Genomic DNA, 19989 nt, shown 5'->3' with positions numbered 1-19989 from the left:
GTGAGTCATGGCCGCTGAGCCTGCGCGTCCGGAGCCTGTGCTCCGCAACGGGAGAGGCCACAACAGTGAGAGGCCCACGTACCGTCAAAGAAAAAAAAAAAATTGTAACTATAGATGTTGATAGATGTTAACTAGATTTATTGTGGTGATCATTCCACAATATAAACAAATATCAAACCATTATGTTGTATACCTGAAAATAATATTACATGCCAATTATATCTAAATAAATAAAAGATATATTTTGATGAACATACCATTCTACGTTAGGCTAAGTACTCTAAACATTCTGAAGACATTATTACACTCCTGGCTTCCTCTGTTGCTTTAGAGATATCAGCTGCCAGTTCAACTGTCACTCATTGAAATCTAACTGAATGAGGTGTTGCTCTTTGTCTCTGTGTTCTGCCTATTCAATATGATGTATACAGATATGGACTCTGTGTAGTATTTTTTTCTTTCCTTTTGTTGGCATTATAGAATCAATAAATTGTCTTTTGTTCATTCTGAAAAATTATTTCTGTAATCTCCTCTAATATTGCCTTTTCATCATTCTTTATCTCCTCTCCTTTTGTAACTCTGATGAAATGTAATTTATATATTTCAAGTATTTTATCCTCTTTTTAATTATGACATTTTCTATTACTGTAAATTCTGTTAGGTTCTCTTTTTTTCTAAAAATTTCTTAAACTTTTTGAGGTCTCTTATACTGACTCTTATTTTCAATTTCTTATTTCATTCAGCATATTCATCATTTTCTGTATTTTCATCTCTATTTTGTAATTTTAATATATTGGTCTATTTCTCCTGGTTCTTCCTCTAGTGACATATTTCCTGTTATATGATTTTTTTCTAAACTCTAGGAGAATTTTTGAAGCCTCAGTTGAAAGTGAATTCTCTCAGAAAGATTTGAATTTGTTTCATCCAAGTACCTGGGTATCACCAATAGCCTAGGAGAATGTTAAAGTTTTAGGCTTGAGGTTTTTAGGAACAAGAGGGAAAAACTGGGCTTCAAATTCACATTGGTCTAAGTTGGGTATATAAAATTTCAGAGTGAATTTCTTTATCTCCTATACTTTGTAGTTCATTTTAAGATGGGCAGTTTTCTTTGCAGCCCCCTGCAGAGCTAAGTTGACTTCTCCTTTACCGCCAAATGAGGATTCTAGCTTAATAAAGAAGATTCCTTTTGGACCCTCCTTTTCTCTAGCTACTAACATGGGGCTTGTTCTGTCCTGTGTAACCTGAGAGGCTGTGACACCTGAACCTCAGGTTTACCAAGTTCAGTAAAGACCCTCAAGTTTAAAGCCAACTTCAGTCTCTCTTTTTACTTAGTTTTTGGTCTTTCGAATATTCTTTACTTTGTTTCAGTTTGTTGATACCTTTTAAAGGTTTTATTAAAATATTTGATCCACGTACTACTCCAGAACTGGAAACAACCCAAATATCTATCACCAGAGGAATGGAGAAATACACTGTGTTATATCCATACAATATAACACACTATAACAATGAAAAGGAATTAACTATACACAACACCCAAATACACACAGCAACAAAGAGTAATTTCACATTTGTTCAGTGGAAAAAAACACTGGTCACAAAGGGTACATATTGCATAATTGCACTTGTATGACATCCAAGAGCAGGCAAAAACAATCAGTGTTAAGAGAAGCCATAGTAGTAGTTATCCTGATTTCGGAGGGGCTACGGGGTTGGTTATCGACTAAGGAGGGCCATGAAGGAACTTTGTGGGGTTCTGGAAACGTTCCATATCTTGATCTGGGTGGTGGTTTCACAGGGATTAAAAACTCACCTATCTGTACACTTAGGATTAGTGCATTTTACGTGCTTTAATGATTGTATGTTATACCTCAATAAAGTAAAAGAAAAATTATCCTCCAATTTCAGTTGGTTTGTCCAGGGTACCTCACCTGCCTTACTACTGCAAATAAAAATCCAAGTGCTTTACAAGTATATAAGGGATTTATACTCATTACCTATATTGCCAGTGTGAAGTAGAAGATTGGGCAGTTATTTAGAGAAGGCAATGAGAATATAAAACTGCCACTTCTCCCTGTCTGGCAATAAGGTTTAAAATTTTTTTTTGTCATAACTTAAACTCCACATTTCATTTTGCTTTTATAGTCAGTATCTGAATGAGTGCAAACATCTCATAGAGAAAATGTATTGAAAGGAAATATTAAGTAATATAATTGCAGATATAATTTCTAAGGGTATAGTAAAGCTATCATTTTTGTAACAGAAGTCCTGAAAAAAACGTACTTTTAATTCTTTAATAAACGCTTCCAGGAAGACCACAGGCAATTAGATCCAAAGGACTGTGATTAATTTTTCTAGTGTCTCATTTCTAGATACCTATATCATTTCTAGCACTGCACACTCAGGGCATGTTTTTCATGTCTAAGTGCAATTCATCTATAAACTACATTTGGGTATAGAAGTTTATTAATAGAGAAGATTTATTTTATTAGCAAAAGGAAAGTAGTGAAATGGATTTTTACATATTTAATAGCCATGGTTTACACACTTGCTAACAGAATCATTAATTGTTTTTGCAAATGAAGAGCATGAAGGGGATAACAAATTGTAGATGATGCAAGATACTTATCCTCCACATGGTGAATTTTGCAACTAACATTGTACTGATGGAATGACTTACATATCTTTATACATCTTTGTCTCCCTCAGCAATTTTAGCTAAGCCCTAACATATAATTGGCTCTCAGTAATGTTTGCCAAATAAATAAACAATAATGATAAACTTACCCCTCCTTTTAAATCACATTAAAAAAAAACATGTCCCCATTCTTTAATAGCTCTCAAATAAGTTTCACAGTAATGTGATGGGAAAAGAGTAATACTAGAACCATTGTTCTTACGAATCAAATGTGAGCATGGGCTTGCTATTATTTTTCTCTAATACAAAATATGCCTCAGTGTATATGAGAGAATACTTTTAATAACTGGAAACCAATTGTTAACCACTTGATTCCTAAGCATCAAAAACTGAAATAAACAAGTATTTACTAAGTACAGTATTTGCAAGGTATTCTCCTGGCTGTGGGGATCCTAAAACTCCTAAGACATTACCTGAATGTACTTGGGACCTGTCCCTTGATATTAAATGCTCTCAAGCACACTTTTGGCCTGATGCTCTCAGGGGATCCAAAATAGGTCTAGCTCTTTGACTGAACAATTAAATGGCTATGACAGACCCCAAGGAATTCTGCAAAGGTGTTAGTGGAAGTAGTCAGTACTTTTTTCCCCTAATTTGTTTATTTTTATTTGGTTATTTCCTCCTATTATTCCAAGCAAGCAGGGCTATCCTTTGTGTTTTGCTATATAATTTCTTAATATTCCTTTCATTCCTCCGAAGCCAAAGATGGATACGGTACCTTCCAGGTGAAACTTAGAAACACCAGTTCTGAGGTAGTAGAGGGACATACTGTGCTCAAGGAGAACATATTGAATGACCTTTCATAAGACATAATTTCTTTATGTCTTGGTGTTCATCATCTAATAATTTGGGCTGACAACAGTACTGACCTCACAGGGTGGTTATTCTAATTGAACAAGATTATAATCTATGTCAAGTTCCTTGCACTTTGCCTGAAACATAAATAATGCTAAATAAACATTGGCTATCATCACTATTGTCTCCCCCCTCCTCACCGTTTATATTCTTAAGCAGTGACTAAGAGTCTCGACTTTGGAGTCAGGCCTGAGATCTTGTCCTGGATCTGTCACTGGATTGTTAAACAACCTTAAAAACAAGATTTCATATCTCTTACCCTTAGTGTGTCCATCTTCAAATTAGGAATTAGCCCTTAACGCATTCAGTTGCTATAATTATTAACTGAGGTGATGCATGCCAATCAAGACTTCATGCAATGCCTGGCCAAGAGTAACTGTCTAATCAATGTATGTGATGATGATCATACCATCCCTCTACAAGATGATAAATATCTCCAGAGCAGACTACTCATCTCTATTATATGGCGTATCTGTGAATTCACAGGGCTAGGCATTGAAGAAGAGATATAGACGGGATATGCAATTTGACATAGCATTTTATGTCACGGGACCAGATTTTCAGATCAAGCAAACAAGGGAAGAAGAGGAGGGGGACCGTTTGATCTGAGTAAAAGGGCCTTGTAAAGGATTATTTATTACAACTCAGCCAGGCTTAGAAAACATTAGTGATGGAGGAATTTAATTACAGTAACTTTTTGGAAAAACACACCTAAGGATCAATACATCTATAAGGCTATTTTAAGTTCAAGAGTAACTTAGCTTGAATTACCTGGATGTTTGCCCTTGTATCTCACTTAAAATCCCCACATTCTTAATGAGAGCCCTGTGAACTGGTTGAATCTGGTGAGATACTGGCACTGAAGACAAGGAACAATGAACTTAAATTTGTGGATTTAGTCATTCCTGCCAGTCCCTGGGCTTTCATTATCCTAGTAAAAGGCAATTTACACAACTTTAGTTGTCCTTTTTGCTTACATTCTTCGCTTGAAAATATTTCCCAATAACGAATACCTCTGGGTTTTTGTCTTGATGGCAGAAGGCCTTCTTTTATGGCCTTTATAACCCTCCTGTCTCTTATTCCTCCAGATATTCTTTAATTTTCCTCTCACTCTACTTACCTTGTTTGATAGCAGATGACTGGAGACAACTTCAAGTGGTCATGCCTATGGGATAACCCCTGCCTTCCCCTAAAACATGTCAGAATAAACTCTATAGGACACTGAGAAATGAGGAGGAGAGATTTGCTCTTGGAGGGTTGAATTCTCTTATTCTTGTCAATATCTTACCCTGATTTAGAGGTTTTTCTCCCTCCTTGCTGTCACTTACATTTTCTCATGTCACAAAGGCAAATCTGAAGAAAAGACACACTAGCTAGGGCGTCTCACTACCCTGTGTAGCTGATCTTATTGAAGAAATTAAATCAGTTGGAAAATGAGTGGTGCGGAACAGCAGTCATTGTGCAACTCCTAAAAGCACTGCACACCCTAAGCATTTTGTTCTGGGGGAAAAAAGGGTACGCAAATTAAAGTAAAGCTTTTTTTTTTTTTTTTTTTTTACTGTTTGCTGAATGCTTTATAGCTTTGTAATTTGGAAAGAGTGGTTCAAATCCTTTTGTGCCTTGCTTTATCATGCTATATAATTACACCTGCTAAAGCCCAGCACCTAATTCTGCTTTTCATGTACGCGTACTGTGTATCATTGCGAAAGACATTTCTTTTAGATGTTGCTGGTTGCTTACTGCTTTCATTTTGTATTTTTTTTATATCAGTACCAATTCCAGTCAACAGTTTTACAAGGCATCTTCTCATTGTGACTTGCCCCGCTTCCACAGAGAAAAGATGATTGCAGTAAAGTCTGTATGCGGAGGTTTCAAATCAACTGTTCATTTCATTTCATTTCCTTCCTTCCTTCCTCCCTCCCTCCCTCCCTTCCTCCATTTTGTCCGCTAAGTGTCAGTTTGCTTTATACATAGTAAATCTGAACTAGTGGCCAGCATTTTGAAATTGGGACATTTCAGCTGGAGCTGAGTGGAGATGACTCTTTAGATGGGGATGGACGGGGTTGATGGGGCATGCACACTCCATTTATGTACGGTTCCTATCGTTTCCTACAGGCTCCCTGGGCACCTTGCTTGATTAATTTGCACTCCCTCCAAGAACTGTGAGGGCATTTGAAGTTTGATCCCTACTATATAGCGAGATGAGAGTTGCTATTCCTTTGTTTTGCTTCAAGCTGAGGAACCTCCATACATACTAGCTATCCTTGAAGGGTTGAAACCCATCTGCCAGGCTACATGCTATCCTTAACACCCTGTGGTTCAACCTTGTGTTGAAATCCTTGCATTCCTGCTCTGTGACCAGGAGAGTGAATCACCTGGCACTTTTGGAAGACAATATAATTTTACAGAGTTACAACCCTAATCGTATTTGGTCTCATTGGTACAGACAACCTACTCCCAGGAACTTTAAGCATGATTTCAAAACAAAAATATATAGGTAGAAAGATACTCACTGAAATGTCTATAACAGCCAGGAAGATTTAAAAATGTTAATTAGAAAGACTGGGTTGAAACATGAAAAATATGTTAAGCAAAAAAAGGCAAATGCAGAATGTCATACACATTATTACAATAACTAAGCCTCTAGGGATATATGAGAATGCAGAATGGCCATGTAAAACTTTAGGAAGTGTTGTCTTTTTAAAATAAATTGCCACAAATTTCATTGATTAGTTTATTTAGCAAAACAACCTTGAATGAATACATTTTATCAAAGGGGAAACATGCCTCTCCGAATCATTTCCATCTTGGAAAGTTTGGCATAATAATATTTATGTTTTAAAGAGAAATTCAGAACTTGGTAGCTTTCATCAACTCAATTAGAGCCCTCTTTCCTAGTGCCTGCCCTCCTTCCCTGCAAGACAGGGAAAGTCCTGTGTCTAAATGAAATCACTCAATGATTTCAAGCATTTAATTCTTCACCCAGAAATTGTTTCACCTCGTCACCCCTTTGAACATGGATATGCAATTGCCTTTTATCAAAAGAAAATTTCAGGAGATCTAAACGTAAAAAATGCCCATGAGAATTGGAAACTCCAGGGATGAGAGGAAGCTAAAGTCCTCTGAATCTTACCCACCAAATCCAAACAAGCAGATTGGTGAGCGTGGGCTCTCTCATCCCATAAGTCTTGGCATCCCAGAGGATACTGTGTGGATTAACATTTTTGAATTGTGAATGTACTCCCTTAAGACTCTGATCAAATGAAAAGAAAGGGAACTTCATATAATCTTAATAGATGAATAACATACATTTGAGAAAATTCAACATCCGTTCATGATAAAAACTCTTAACAAACTAGGTACAGATGGAACATACTTCAACACAACAAAGGCCATATGTGACAAGCACAAAACTAACATCACACTCAATGGTGAAAGGGTTGAAAGTTTTCCTCTAAGACTGGGAATAAGACAAGATGTCCACTCTCACCAGGGCTATTCAACATAGTACTAGAAGTCCTAGCTAGAGCAATCAGATAGTAATAAGAAACAAAAGGCATTAGAATTGGAAAGGAAGAAGTAAAAAAACTCTCCCAATTTGCAGATGACATAATTTTATATATAGGAAATAATCAACAAATTCAGTAAAGTTGCAGGATACAAAATTAACATACAAAAGACAGTAGCATTTCTATACACAAACAACAAATTATCTGAAAAATAAATAAGGAAAACAATCTCATTTACAATAGCATCAAAAATAATAAAATACTTAGGAATAAATTTAACCAAGGAGGTGAAATAGCTACACTGAAAACTATAAAACACTGATGAAAGGAACTGAAGAAAATACAAATAAATGGAAATATATCCATGTTTATGGATTGGAAAAATTAATGTTGTTAATATGTTCATACTGCTCAAAGCCATCTATATATCAGTGCAACCCTATCAAGATTCCAACGGCATTTTTGTTTTCACGGAAGTAGGAAAAATAAGTCTAAAATTTATATGGAATCATCAAAGACTCCCAAATAACCAAAACAATCTGGAGAAAGAAAACCAAAGTAGGAGACATCACACTTCCTGATTTCAAACTCTACTATAAAGCTATAGTAATCAAACCAATACTGGCATAAAAAGAGACACGTAGGCCAATGGAAAAGAATCAAGAGCTGAGAAGTAAATCCATACATATCAAGTCAACTAATATTTGACAAGGGAGCCAAGAATATTCATTAAGGAAAAGACAGTCTCTTCATGTGCTGGGAAAACTGGATATTCACATGTAAAACAATGAAACTGGACTCTTATACTACTCACAAAAAATAATTCAAAATGGATTAAAGAATTAAATGTAACACCAGAAACCATAAAACTCCTAGAAGAAAACCTAAGAAAAATTTACTGATATGGGTCTTGGCAATGATTTTTTGGATATAACACCTAAACCATAAGCAACAAAATCAGAAATAAACAAGTGGGACTACAACAAACTAAAATGCTCCGCACAGCAAAATATACGATCAACAAAATGAAAAGCCAAGCTATGGAATGGGAAAACATATTTGCAAACCATATGTCTGATAAGGGGTTAATATCCAGAACATACAGGGAACTTTTACAACTCAAGAGCAAACCAAGAAATAATCCAGTTTTTAAAATGGACAAAAGCCCTGAAAAGACATAATTCCAAAGAAGAGACACAAATGACCAACAAGTACATGAAAAAATGCTCAAATCACTCGCATTAGAGAAACGTAAATCAAAACCACAATGAATAATCACTTCATGCCTGTTGGAATGGCTATCATCAAATAGACAAGACATAAATTGTGGCGAGGATGTGTAGAAAAGGAAATCCCTGTGCACTGTTGGTGTGACTGTGTACTGGTGCGGCCTCTATGGAAAACAGTATGAATGTCCCTCAAAAAATTAAAAACAGATCCAGCAATTCCACTTCTGGGAATATATCTGAAGAAAACAAAATACTATGTTGAAAGTATCTGTACCCCCATGTTTGTAGCAGCATTATTTACAATGGTGAAGACATAGAAACAAAGTATCTGTCAACACACAAATGGATAAAGGAGTTGTGGTATATATATATATATATATATATATATATATATATATATATACACACACACACACACACACAGTGAAATACTACTCAGCTATAAAAAGATGAAATCTTGCCATTTGAGATAAACATGGACGTTGCTAAACTCATAAAAAAAGATATCAGATTTGTGGTTACTAGAGGTGGGGTGCAGGTAAAGAGGAACCAGATGGAGGTGGTCAGAAGGTACAAACTTCTAGTTATAAGACAAATAAATACTAGGGATGTAATGTACAACATGATGGCTATAGTTAATACTACAGTACGGTATAATTGAAAGTAGTTGAGAGCAGAGCCTAAGAGTTCTCATCACAAGGAAAAAAAAATCTTTTTTTTTTGTATCTAGATGAGATAATAAATATTAACAGAAGTTACTGTGGTAAATTTACTTCACAGTATATGTAAGTCAAATCATTATGATATACATTAAACTTATATAGTGCTACATATCAATTATATCTCAATAAAACTGGAGAAAAAAATCCAGCCTCACAGAATAATTCCTAACATTCACTTGATATTCTTGGCTTTTAAGACAATAATAAAGTGAATTCCCTGGTGGCACAGTGGTTAAGAATCCACCTGCCAATGCAGGGGACACGGGTTCGAACCCTGGTCCCGGAAGATCCCACATGCCCCGCAGCAACTAAGCCCGTGCGCCACAACTACTGAGCCTGCACTCTAGAGCCCACGTGCCACAACTACTGAAGCCCACACGCCTAGAACTCATGCTCCACAGCAAAAGAAGCCTCCGCAGTGTGAACCCCATGCACCATAACGAAGAGTAGCCCACACTCGCCCCAACTATAGAAAGCCGGCACGCAGCAATGAAGACCCAACACAGCCAAAAATAAATAAATAAATTTACTTAAAAGAAGACAATAATAAAAATTTACTTTTAGCATTTTATAGTTTTTTTTTTAAGATGCTTAACCATATGTTCATTTTAGCAAGTTTCCATGAGTCCTTAGAAAATGCTTACCACACAACTACTGTGGGATTTCCTCACCAATTCTAAATTCTAGTTTTCATATATGGAATCAATACCTTTGTTATTATTTAAAATTGAAAGTTCTTATTATTTAAAATTGAATTTCTTATTATTTAAAATTGAAGTTCTATGTAATATACCTTTTTGGTAATCAACTATAAGCTTAAAAAAAAAGAAAAAACTTGAGGAAAGTCAGATCTCAGAAAACAAGTAGAATCTTGGTTTGTAAATAAAAGCATGGCATCTATGTTTTTTCTTTGTAAAGCTGTGTTTAAATCAGGAAATGAAATTTTCAGAAGAAGAGTGTATGACCTATAGAGAGAAGCATTTAGAATTGAAGTCACTTCAATGAAGCAAATACAACATAATCACTGAATGTGCACTATATCCTGGATGTCCAACATAATTTGTCCACAAAGACAGGTAATGAGAGAGATTTTTTTCTTGGTTTTCTGGTAGAAATCTGTCATTTAAAAAAACAGTCCTACTCCCCAGGTTGGGTGGAGCTCATCTCAGAGGCCTTGCCCTGCAGATTGGGTCTCCCTTTGGTGGCTACATGTTAGGTCAGGTTTGTGATTTAATCTTTTACTACAGTTTAATTCAAAGGGTCTTCATGATAATAATACACTCAGCATTTTTCTCAGCATGAGTCTATGCCAGGCACTGGTATAAATACATCTGCTAGGTCCTGTAAACCTCAGAGCAGCACTTTGTGGTAGATACTGCCCTTATCTTCCTGTACAGGCAAGAATCCTGAGGTTCAGAGAAGTTAAGTGATTTGTCCAAGGTCACACAGCTAGCCAGAGCCTGTCTGACTGCAGCAGGGATCTTAACTACTCTGCCTTGCTGCCTTCAATGACTGTATTCAGAGTAACACCAAGCACCCCAATTCCAGAGCCTGTCAAGGCAGACATGAGGATCAAGCTGATATACTTTCCTGTGTTTCCCAAAGAAAAATGAAATGAATATATTTATACACTACAAATATTTGCTCAACCATGCAAAAAGAAGTCCTACCCCAAACCAACAATCCCTGATTTTTTAAAATAAAGTTCCCCTTTTCTTTTGGGAAACTATCCTTCTCTATTATTAATTTATTTTAGGTGGTTTGTACATTGTAATAGCTTGGCCCATCAGAAAGTTTCAACTTCCTGACCACCATGAAATGGCCCAAATCTGTTGGAACAAAAGCAATGCCAGGAATTTGTTGCAAGTTTGAGAAAAGAGGGGCATTGTTTCCACTGGGATTATGCAATTTAGTAGAAATGCCACTGTATGGGAAAAGGGTACTTGAGATGGAAGATTACATAGAAGAGAAGCTCAGAGACGAGAAGAAGGCCCCAAGTTTCATCCAGGCCCAAAACAAACCAACCTTGAGTATTTCAGTTCCCCTTTTGGGTTAATCCAGTTTGAGTTTTTAATTTTGCCCCCCAAAAGGTCTGATTTCCATAGCATTTCATATAACTGTCAAAATGAAGAGAACCTCAGAAAAAGCCCTTGTGAATTTATTTTTCTGCTCAGAAAAGTTTAATCTAGTTATACTTGGAGAGAACATTATTTTCAAATAGAAAACAACTGACAAGGTATCTTCTTTTCTGATATGGTTTTACTTACCAAGTATGGAGTAAACTAAAGACCAGTTAAGTAATTTTCAAGACACTTAGATATATTAAAAAATCCTTACCATATTCTCAAAAAAGTATCATGTAATTATTTCCTTTAAAATCAGCCAACATTTAGGGGTGGTATTTTACATCTACTCATTACTGGGAATGGTTTTAGTGCCCCAAGATCAAACTATACTGATGGGAGCAGGACGATTACTCATACAAATATTGGGTAACAATTGTGAAGCAGCCTCATTTTCAACACTCTCATCTTCATGTATAATGCTTATCTGGATAGTGAAAATTGACAGTGTGAAAAGGAAAAAGAGCAACCAACACTGAGAATGGTTTATAAATTATCTTTGCCAGTCTCTTGATGTATAGTAAATTTCTGGAAAAAAAGAAAGAAAAGCTTTATAACTTATTTTTATGTAGGTATCTAGAAGTAATAAGAGATGAGCTAAGTCTGTGGGGATAAAACAGAGTACTGAGAGTTATTCGGATGACTGATTCTGAAAGAAACTTATTATGGAAGAGGAATATTAATTCTGGAGAGAATTATACTAGTTATGCAAACTTATTCAATTATCTGTATAACTCAGTAATTTCTCTACTATTTGCCAGAAAGACCTCATGGTCTGTGAATTTTCCAACAAAGCCTGATACAGTGTAGGCTTAATAATTGAGGACTTAGATCATTATTATCATTACTATTATAGATAGGTTGATCAGGTGAGGAAAAACAGCTATATCCCACACAAACACACACACTTATATATAGCATATATTATATATAAATAGGATATATTATATGTATACACATATATAATTTTCTAGTAAGATATATATAAAATGTGTACACATATACATGTTATATATATTGTATATAGATAGGATATTATATATTATATATACATGTATATAATTTCCAAGTAAGATATATGTATAAAATATGTTTGTGTATATATATACATATTATATATAGTATATATATTATACATATACATGTAATACACACATATTAGATATACATATATATTTTATACACACACACACACAGACAGACATTATAATTCCCAGGTAAGAGTCACATGGATATGATTCATAGCGTAAGGCACAGGGCAGTCAAAGCTGGAGTAGTTAGTAGTAGGTGGCAGAGGTTTTAAGCAAAGATGAAAAGGTCTGGACCAACTACCATGGAATGTTTGCTCTTTGGGTCTGTACGTATGAGCCCTTTCAGCTTCATCTCTCTGTGATGTGCAGAATCTCTGCCCAGAGATCTTTTTCCTGCATGCAGGGTCCATTACTCCGGGCTGACCAATCTCTAAGGAAAATAATCATTTATCATTCAAGCATTTATTTATCCTTCAAACTCAAAAAAACTTATTGTCGTATTACTCATCCCCTTTTAGGGCCCTTAGGTAGACTCCCTCCCTGAGGCTCAAACATTTGATTCATTGTCAAAGGACATTTTTCTCATCTGCAAAACAGCGAATCCTCATTTAAGGCGTCTGCAATAAAAGTTACAGATGTTTCTCTTAATCTTTAAGGTATTTTCATTGATATAGCTTCAAGAACACTATACTTTCTGGTTTTGGTTTGTTTCTTTCTTTCTCTTCCTACCTCACTGGTTATTTTCTGTCTCATTTGCTGGTTCTCTGCTCAACGTTTAACTTTGGAGTGCTCTAGGGTTCAGTCTTAGAACTCATGATTCATTGTTCTCTTCCTAAGTGAACTCATCAGACCTCAGGGCCATAATGTCATCAGTAGGCTGACATCCAAGTTAATTTCACTCATCATGACTGCTGTCTATCTCAGGGCTCAACTGTCCACTTGACAATGACACCTGACTATCTAAACATGCACCTAAAACATAAAATAGAACTACTGATTCCCAAGATGCCTACTTCCCCATCTACTTCTTCTCCAGAATTCCCCATCTTAGATGATTGGCACTGCCTATGCTCAAGCCAAAAACCAAAGAATTTCGACTCTTTTCTTCTACACTTTCACATCATTTTAAGCCATTAGGAAGTTCTACTGATTCAACTTCCAAATTATATCCCAATTCCCAGTGCTTCCCTTCATGTATACTGTTACCATTCCAACTGGCGTCATTATCTCTTAACTTGATTAAAAACTAGAATGAAACTACTTCCTAACTGCTCTTACTGTCTGTTGCCCTTGAAACAATGCTCTCAGCCGCCAATGACTTCTTAAAATATTCATAATGTCAAATCATCCCCTTATTTAAGACTTTCCACTGACTTTCTACCACTCCCAGAATAAGACCATGATTTCTTCCATTTCCAGTAAACAAGTCATCTGGCTCAACCTTCACACACAGCCTCCCATATTTCCATGCTCTATTTCTAGTGGCTACACCTTCTTTCTCTTCCTTAGTTGTAGCACCTTTACTCCCATGTCAGGGCCTTTGCACCTGCTCTTCCCTTCCTGGGATGCTCTCACTCCAGTTCTTCCCATTGCTGACTTCTCATGTTTTGGCTCTCAATCAGCCATTACTTCCTCAGAGAAGCTTTTCCTATGACTCCACCTAAATGAAGAAAACAGTGCTCCAACATGTTACCCTAATTTATTTTATTTTATTAGTCTCATTTAATATTAGTGTAACCACAAGAAGTGATGAGTTCTTTTGTGTTTAGAATGACTAATTACACATTATTCAGCCTAGCACTGAACCGGAGCAGGACCCTACGGTCCTTCCCCCCACCCATGTCCTCCGCCTGCCTTTTTATTTCCTAATGCTCATTGGAGTGTAGTTGATTTAAAATGTTGTGTTAGTCTCTGCTGTACAGCAAAGTGAAACAGTTATATATATACATCCACTCTTTTTTTTAGATATTTTCCCCATATAGGTCATTACAGAGTATTGCGTTCCCTGTGCTATGTAGTAGGTTCTTATTATCTATTTTATATATAGTAGTGTGTATATGTAAATCCCAATCTCCCTTGCTTGTCTTTTGTTTGTAGAAAAACTTCAGCCAAAGCATAAGTTTAATCAGAGAAGTGAGAAAATGCAGAAGCAAAGGAAAGCAGTCAAACAGGACAAACAATAATAGTTTAGCCATTAAGCAAAGTCAAGGACCTCTAGTTCCTCCTCAAGGGCTACAGATAACATGCTGAGCCATATCCTGTGAGCTGTCTTGTAGATGCTGAAACCACCACCATGTGGAAGAAGTTAACTACATGATGACCACACTGTAGCCATGCCATAAGCTGCCACCATTCTGAGAACTGGCCTCAAAGAAGTGGGAACAAAGTGACGCTGGAACTAAAGATTAACTGTACTCAAAACAATCAGGATGACGCGGATCAGACCATGGCATGACCAATTTCAAGACGACTGTCAGAGCTGACTGTGCTGTTTCTGCATATAGCCCCTTCCCTCCGTCTATAAAAGCTCTAGCCCCCTGATTGTTGGGGGTGAGGGGTGTGGGGCGGGAGGGGAGTCAGCTTTGGACAGGAGTCTGCCCCCACCCCGCTCAGGTTGCCAGCCTCCGAAATAAAGCAAACTTACTTTCCTTCCCACCAACCTTGCCTCTTTATTGGCTTCAGAGCAGCGAGCAGCTGGACCCCACTTTCGGTAACAGCACAATCGAAAAAATTATCCTTTGTTAAGAGCAGAGACCTTGTTTGTAACATTTCGTGTGTTCCTGATGCAAAGAACTGTGCCTAATTCCTTCCTAAAGAAGGAACTGAAAAATACATGTTCCGGGGCTTCCCAGGTGGCACAGTGGTTAAGAATCCGCCTGCCGATGCAGGGGACATGGGTTCGAACCCTGGTCCCAGAAGATCCCACATGCCGCGGAGCAACTAAGCCCATGCGCCACAACTACTAGGCTGTGCTCTAGAGCCCATGAGCCACAACTACTGAGCCCACGTGCCACAACTACTGAAGCCCGGGCACCTGGAGCCCACGCTCCGCAACAAGAGAAGCCACTGCAATGAGAAGCCCGCACACCGCAAAGAAGAGGGGCCCCCGCTAGCCGCAACTAAAAAGAAAGCCCGTGCACAGCAATGAAGACCCAATGCAACCAAAAATAAATAAATAAGTTAATTAAAAAATATATGTATGTTCCCCCAAATGAATTAATGGAGACTATGAATTAACAGTAGGGGGATTTGGCCTCCTCAGAGAAGTCAGGAGGGTTTCCTGAGTAAGTGACATTTGAAAAGAGATTTGATGACTTTGTTGGCATGATGTAGTTTTCTTTCTGAGGGTTGTAGGGGAGCAGGAAGTTGGGGAGTTGAACACTTCTGGCAAGAGTGATGGCATATGCCAAGACCCAGGGGTAGGAGGAACCTTGGTGCACTAGAGGAACAAACAAAGGGCTTGTGTGCCAAGAGTGCTGGTGGTATAGGAGGTGACCTGTGTCCAAATTGCTTCTCAGTGAAATCTTCTTTCATAAGCAAAACTTCACGTGGAATTTTAAAACATTCCCAAGGCCCATTCACAATTGCTGTTCCTTTTGTTCTGTAAGGACCCCCAGAAATCTGCCTACCAATTAAAAACTGCTAATTTGGTAAAGCATAAATTCCTAGTGGGGAAGACTTTCTGGGATTCATTTATTGGGCTATACTCCTCTGGAACAGTGGTGCCCACTTTATGGACAGTGCCAAGCCCAGCCCTGACACACTGGGAATTTGATACTAGAATGCTCTTGGGGAGCTGAGGCGGCAGCACTGGGCTGGGAGCTGGAACACATGGGCTTTCATCCCAGGGTTGTTATGTAAGATCAGGACCCTCGTGCCTCAATGTTAAAACACACTGAAATCCACAGTTACCTCTATGCCTATGCACACCCTACCTCTCAGAACTCCAACTTTCTCAAAAAACGTTAAGAAAGGGCACACTCCACAGCCCATTATTCCAGAGGAAGGAAGACCTGGAATTGAATCCGGGCTGTCAGTTACTACCAATACGACCATGAGTGAATTATCTCAACTCTGAGTTGTGAGAATTAAATAGAATCCTATATTCCCAATCCTGAAGCAGTGCTTGGTACACAGCGATAGCATACCTCAAATTAATATTATTCATTACTGTTATGGTGGTTATTAACACTAATTGTCTACAAAATTGTTGCATCTGAGAAACCCTATCCTAGAAAAGCAGACCTTGCAACGTTCCCATGAGAGCACAAAGCTGCAGTACTTGTCTTTGTTTCCGTATTTGTTTACCTTCCCTCTTTCCCATAAAACAAACAACAACACTTTGCCAGGAACACAGTAGGCAGTAAATAATATTTTAATCGGATGCAGCAAAAGGAATGGTTTGTCTACCCCTACCCAGTAACCTTCTGCAAAGAATATATGATAAATGGAGACTACATCTGTAATTGGTACTCGGATTACAAGGTTTCACGATTAAGTTAAATTGGCCTCTGTGCCTCATTCTTTTCATCTGTTAAGTATTTAGAAACAGGAGTAAATTTTAATAACTGCAAAGCTCGTAGACAAAAATTTCATCTCTCGTGAATGTCATCAATTTAGCTACAGGGTTAAATTGTTTTACTTTATTTTTATATTGGTCAGATCCCTGCAAGAAAGGCACATTTGGAAGAGAATTTCTGCTTCAGAGGCTGTTGCAAAACTGGCCTGTCATACTCTTGAAGGGGAGGATGCTGACTGAAGGGAAATGACAATTTCGTGTACCGCACCTGAGGTTTAAAAACTCACCTGAAGGGCTTCCCTGGTGGCGCAGTGGTTGGGAGTCCGCCTGACGATGCGGGGGACGCGGGTTCGTGCCCCGGTCCGGGAAGATTCCGCGTGCCGCGGAGCAGCCGGGCCCGTGGGCCGTGGCCACTGGGCCTGCGCGTCCGGAGCCTGTGCTCCGCGGCGGGAGAGGCCACGGCTGTGAGAGGCCCGCGTACCGCCAAAAAAAACCCCAAAAACAAACAAACAAAAAACCCTCACCTGAAATCAAGTGAGAGGCCTATTTTCAAGAAGCAAGCAGATAGAAGCACTTAGGTACCAATGAGGCAATCACGTGTTGCGGTCTGTGCTTCTTAACCCTGGCTGCACATAAGAATCACCTGGGGAAATTAAAACCATACATATGCCTAGCCCTCCAACCTGCATTATTTTAAGCAAAACCTCTGGGTTGAGCTAGGTAGCAAAATGTTACAAAGCTCCCCATGTCATTTGTATACACTGCCAGAGCTCAGAAGCCCTGGTTAGGTGAAGAAATAAATGACCATTTTAACATTTGAGTTGTTTTGGAGAGCTAAATCAGGCAATATTGCTGGCTTTTTACTTTGCAATATTAAGAGATGTCTTGATATGCAGGCCACCAACAAATCTTGCACAACATCATTAAGAACAACACCTTACATCTGTTTTTATTGTCAATTTTCAGAGGCACATATTTTAATTCTCAAAACTACTCTTAAAAATAACCAGAAAATATATTCCTTTTTTTTAAAGGTGAAAAAAAAAAAAAGAGCTCAGAAACCTCACTTGACTTACCCAAATTCAAGTTGTTGGTTCCTTCTTTTTTTTCGCTCTTCATTGATTTCCTCAATAAATATACTGAGTATTCAGTATGTGATGAAAGCTTACGAGTTAATTAGTTCTGGGATGACAGCAGCAGGACGCAGAATTCCAGGCTAGAGGAGGCCCCACGGTAACAGGAACATGGAATCATCAAACGGAAAGAATGTTTCCTGGGAAGAGTTTGTCAGAGGGTGCCAGGACAGGGATCTTACACAGTTCTGACATCACTGGCACTGGAGTTGACTTCTCTTCTGGTCTCAGCTCCTTGTCTTCAGCATTTATACTGTTCTCTTGTCTCCATTCCAGGTATTTAGTCTCCATTTTCAACACAAAGTCTTTGTTAAATACTTTGTTTTCCTGTTGTGGTACCGACTGCCCCTACACACTCGCTTCTGCTGCGACCACCACTCAAAGCGTTCTATCTTCTCCCAACCACTGTATGAGCATGTGACCAAGGGCTGGCCAATCCTGGCGCCTGTTCCCTCTGTTCAGTGATTGGTCCAAAATGTGGGTGTGTGTTTCCAGTATGGCCAACATGGATCTTCTATGTGATTTCATTCGAGGATACGGGGAGACAGTGCATCTCTCTTCCTGGTGGATCATGAGCTGTGAGATTCCTTCTCTTTTGCCTCTTGAAGAAAGAGCTGTCTGTGGCAGGAGACACTGATGTCAGCCCGCATAGAGGAGGGCCGACAAACAGAACCAAGAGATGAAGAGAGTGGAAACTCGGAACACACGGTGCTGTGCCTTGCATCCACCTGTGCGTGGATTTCCCAATTAAGCCAATAAACTACTGCATCAAGAAGTGTGAGTTGTATTTGTCAATTTTGTAACAGAAAATAATCTGGTCATTACACCGCATGTCATAAAGACCTGGGGCATTTGGATACGTTTTTGATTAACCAGTTTCAGCTCAGAATGGAGCTGTTACACATAACTTAAGATTGTAAGGACAATTCCTCCCCAATCATAGCCTTTGGCCGTGGGCACAAAGGACATTCCTCTAAGCATCACGGAGTATGAAGCCTACATTAGTGCAGTGCTCCTCGAGGTGCACTCCTGCACCAGCAGCATCGGCATCGCAGGGGAACTAGTTAGGAATGCAAATTCTCAGGCCATTTCTAGGACTTACTGAATCAGAAAGTCTAGGGGGAGCCCAGCAATCTGCCTTTTAACAAGCCTTCCAGGTGATCCTGATACATGCTAAAAACAGAGAACTACTGTAGAGTCCAAACATGTCCCTCTCCTTTTATCAGAGGTAGTTAAAGCAAATTTTGAGTGATAATTTTATGAAACGTATATTACATACACACAAATCTTCCTTGTCTAAACAATTTGCCAGACCTAGACAACCTGAAAGTGTCTTAACCTATTTCTGTTAATAATGACAATAAACAGTAAAACTCATAGGAGCTAAAATTCATTGAATGCTTATTCCATACAAGGAATCATACCACTTTCTTTACATGTGTTATTTCCTTTTTGGAATGTTGGCACCGTGAAATTTTTTGGTTTCAGTGTTTCCCCAGAATGAACTCTCAGTACCCTGGTAACCATCCCTGGATTAGGACTCAGTAGGTACATCTATATTTATTTGTGAGATGCATTTTACTCTCTCAGGAGAGATAACATCATTTGAAAGAATCAGCAAAAAATTTCTCATGGTAGAAGCAAGAAGCTTTTAAGTTAGGGATGGAAAATCCTTGCAAATAATTCATTATTTGCCTGTTATCACAGAAGCACGTCTGGCCCAGGTGGAATGATGGCACGATTTACAAGCCATCTGTTTTCAATATGGTAACCTGAAGCTAATAAAAATACTCTGGTACTGTGGAGAGGGAATCATATGTCATTTATTTGGTTGTTGTTTTGAGCACTTGAAAGAATATTTGAGAGATTCTCCTGTCGTAGTTTCAAATACTGATTCACGTCAGCCAGCTGGGTACCTTAAAAATTACCCAGGGGCTTGTGGAAAGTATAGTTTTCTGAGACTCTGAGTCAGATGATCTGGAATAGAGCCCAGGAGTCTGTATTATATGAAAAGGCTTTGCAGCTAGATCGGGGACCTTTCTAAATCAAGAATGTTGGTTTACAAAATGTGCATTAATTATTTGGGGGAATTGTCATGAGGCCTGTGGGTAATCCTTCAGTGACTGCCACCTTTATCTATTTTATATTCTGAATTTTGGTGTGAGCCTTC

The 19989-nt window shown here is 38.2% G+C and overlaps 1 long non-coding RNA gene across 1 annotated transcript in view; it reads right to left on the bottom strand.

The window, feature by feature from the left end:
* Positions 1 to 18173, bottom strand: part of LOC125960307 (uncharacterized) — a 58099-nt gene extending 39926 nt beyond the window's left edge. The window contains exon 1 of the long non-coding RNA XR_007469873.1: positions 17763 to 18173. This is a non-coding gene — a long non-coding RNA (uncharacterized LOC125960307). The remainder of the gene's footprint in view (positions 1 to 17762) is intronic.
* Positions 18174 to 19989: the final 1816 nt, after the last annotated feature.

Source organism: Orcinus orca, chromosome 10, assembly GCF_937001465.1.
Source record: "Orcinus orca chromosome 10, mOrcOrc1.1, whole genome shotgun sequence".
NCBI lineage: Eukaryota > Metazoa > Chordata > Mammalia > Artiodactyla > Delphinidae > Orcinus > Orcinus orca.
This window is presented reverse-complemented; position numbering and strand designations above follow the sequence as displayed.